Source organism: Dipodomys ordii, unplaced genomic scaffold (genome assembly GCF_000151885.1).
Source record: "Dipodomys ordii isolate 6190 unplaced genomic scaffold, Dord_2.0 Scaffold56, whole genome shotgun sequence".
NCBI lineage: Eukaryota > Metazoa > Chordata > Mammalia > Rodentia > Heteromyidae > Dipodomys > Dipodomys ordii.
Genome location: NW_012267272.1, coordinates 8,854,064 through 8,857,356, shown reverse-complemented (window position 1 = coordinate 8,857,356; position 3,293 = coordinate 8,854,064). Strand labels below are relative to the sequence as shown.

Here is a 3,293-nt window from a genome sequence, read left to right as displayed (position 1 = left end):
AAATGAAAGAGTAGATAGCTATTTCAGGAAGGCTTTATGGCGATTCCTGCAGCTGAATTGGTTCACTTTGGGTATACATATTTCTTGGCTGATTTCTTAAACAACTCACCTGAGGTGTACTCTGAACCAAGTTTATCATTCCATTATTTCAGGGATGCTATTATGAAATGTGTTCTTGTTTTCAAGGACTCCTAGTCAAGTGGAGATATCAGAAAAAAACATAGTTTGTGTGTGTGTGTGTGTGTGTGTTTAACCAAGTGTGATAAGTGTCATGGATGAAGTCTGCACTCAGCACTAGGATGGCAAAATACAGAATGTGTTTAATCTAGTCTCAGGAGAAGTGGGAGGTATGGGGAGTAATAAGGGGCCAGAGAAGGCTTTGCTGTCGTTGTTTTTGTTGGTTGTGTGACTCAAACTCAGGACCTGGATACTGTCCTTGAGATTTTTGATCAAGGCTAGTGCTCTACCACTTTGAGCCACAGCTCCACTTCTGGTTTTCTGGTGGTTAATTGGAGATAAGAGACTTACAGATACTGCCCAGGATGGCTTTGAACCACTATCCCCAGACACTGAGGTCAACTCTCTAGGGCAAGGTGGGGATTACTATGGGGAGGGAAGGCAGTGAGTAGCTCTAGATGCGGATGGCCTGATGATAAAATAAGCTCAGGCTTCAGGAATGACAGCAGCAGGAAGAGTGTGGGTTAAATCGGTAGAGCTCATTATCAGGTCTTCAGGACACCTGAAGGATGGGGACTATGTCACCATGGTGACAATGACACATCAGAGAGCTTTTGAAGGATTTCTAGAAGTTGGAAGAGGGATGATTCTCAGTATTAGAAAACTTTACTGTATTTCCAGGAGTTTTGAGGGACACGTTCACAGCTCTCTAACTCACTAGAGAAAGATTTATCAATGGAGTGGTAACTTAAACTGGAAGATGCATCATCCATTAGAAATAAGTTTCCAAATCAAGGGCATGCTCTCATTCTCAGCTGCAAAACTGACTTGGTGAACAAAGACGTGGAGTATTCAGTGAGGTGGCAGAAAGGAAGGTGGTGACATATAGTGATCGATTCCTTATTAGCCATGGGGGCATGACCACAGAAGGCAGACACATTTGTGTTCCTCAGAGCATTTTTGGTCCAGGGCAGGACAAAACATTCCAGTACTCAGCATTTCCATCCTTCTGTGCTGGGAAGAACCTCTTCTCCTGTCAGTGCCTTCCATATTTAATGAGTCTCTCCTGTCAATCACTTATTGATTGGTTGATTTATTTTGAGTGGGATATTTTCCTTGAACATCTCTTATTTCTCTCATGATTTGGAGGAAAGAGTCTCAGAGAGTTTAGAGACAGACAAGCCGCAGAGAAATCTAGACACAAAATGCAGAGTCACGCCAGACTGCGACATTTTTATTGGCTTCATTAGGCTTCCTCTGGGTTAGGGAGATGTTATCCCTAAGTGTACAGATGAACAAGCACTAGTGGGTAGATGCTGGGATGCACAGACAGACGGGAATAGCTCCTTAGAAGCACAGGCAAAGGTGAATCCACACTGACACCATCACGGATCGGTGGGTCCCATCTCTAGAGGAGACTTCAGAGGTCCTTTCTCTTGACCTGCAAAAGAGAAGTTTGGAATGATGGAGACTGAGGAATTAAGACAGGCCCATTGTGAGCTTCGCACACTAGCCACTGGGCTTTTGAATGGCTGCAGCCTCTCCCTCTGCGATTCTCACAGCATTGCCTTTCCATTGCAGTCTGTGGGGAGGACGGCTTGTCTTCTAAGATGCAGCAGTAGAGATTCCTCCTTTTCCACTGCCCCCCCCCCCGCGGGTCCTCACAGGGCCTACTACATGACTGGATGTCAGGTCACCTTCAGTAACCTGCCCTGTCCTGCCCGCCTCCTTACCATGGCTATCAGCACGAGGGTGCTGACCAGCACAGCATACAGGGCGGCCTTCCCCAGCAGGATCTCGTAAAGGACGGTGGCCGAGAGGACTCCTTGGTGATATGCCACTGATGGCAGGAAGGAAGGAAGAGCAGGTGGGTGAGTTCCCATGAGGAGATGGTTCTGGCCTCCCCCACCCCTGTTCTCCGTGACCTGCTTTCGTTTCCATGGAAAGGAATAGGATCACTCACCTGAGGTGAAGCCACAATCTGGAAGTAAAAAGGGGGAGAAAAGTGGGTGAGAGACCTCATCTTGATAGGCAGATCGAACATTGCATTGGTGAAGAGTTGGATATAGACTACCAGGTCCATACCAGCATCCTCTGCAGGCAGAGGCATGGAGCTCAGCACATAGAGCGCAAGCCACCATCCCTGAGACTCGTAGCGGGTCAGAATGAGAGGGGCTGAGCGGGGCTATGCAGCTACTGAGGTGCGTAGGCCATGTAGAAAGGGATCTTGCACTGCAAAGCTGCCAGGCTGAGGCTCTGGGGGAAAGTTAGCTGTAGATACCCAGCTTGCCTTCATGGTGGGCTTCAGTCCCTCCCCTCTTCCTGTCTATGTTCTAAAGAAGCTTTCTATTTATTTATTTATTATTATTGTTATTATTATTATTGATCATGGGGCTTGAACTCTGGGCCTGGGTGCTGTCCCTCAGCTCTTCATCTCAAGGCAAGCATTCTACCACTTGATCCACAGAACCACTTCTGGTTTTCTGGTGGCTTATTGGAGATAGGAGTCTCTCGGACTTTCCTGCCCAGGCTGGCTTTGAACTGTGATCCTCAGATCTCAGCCTCCTGAGTAGCTAGGATGACAGGTGTGAGCCATTGGCGCCTGGCTCTATATTTTAGATTGTAGTTTTCTACTTAGATCTTTCCATTTCTCTCTGGCACTGACAGCCTCCGATCCGGTAGGCCAGGCCCCACTCACCTGCCCTGCCCTGCATCTCGGCACTGATGTTCTGGGTGACAGGCTTGGCCTTATCGTAGGTCCACTCATCTTTCTCCTCCAGCCCAAAGAACTGGACTTGGCAGCGGAAGTGGTTGCGAGGATTGTGCCAGAAGGCGGCCGAGACCCTCAGGCGGCTGCTCAGGCAGTAGGTGGAGTCGCTGACATTGGGGTACTCGTGGTAGGGCTGAGGGTCCGTGCTGACCCCACTGTGCGCCTCCTTCCCGTTCACCCACCAGGTCAGCTCCACGTGGTCGGGGTAGAAGCCCGTGGCCAGGCACACGAGGGTGGCCTTTTGTTTCTGGGCGATCTCTGCTTCTGATGGCTCGAACACGTTGACCGTGGGTGGGGTCACCTTGCTCAGGTCCTCTGGAAAGTGAAGAGGGTTGAGAGCAGGGCT

The 3,293-nt window shown here is 49.2% G+C and overlaps 1 long non-coding RNA gene across 1 annotated transcript in view; it reads right to left on the bottom strand.

The window, feature by feature from the left end:
• Positions 1-3,174: 3,174 nt before the first annotated feature.
• LOC105989525 overlaps positions 3,175-3,293 on the bottom strand; it is a 5,579-nt gene continuing 5,460 nt past the window's right edge. Inside the window, exon 3 of the long non-coding RNA XR_001175248.1 lies at positions 3,175-3,262. This is a non-coding gene — a long non-coding RNA (uncharacterized LOC105989525). The remainder of the gene's footprint in view (positions 3,263-3,293) is intronic.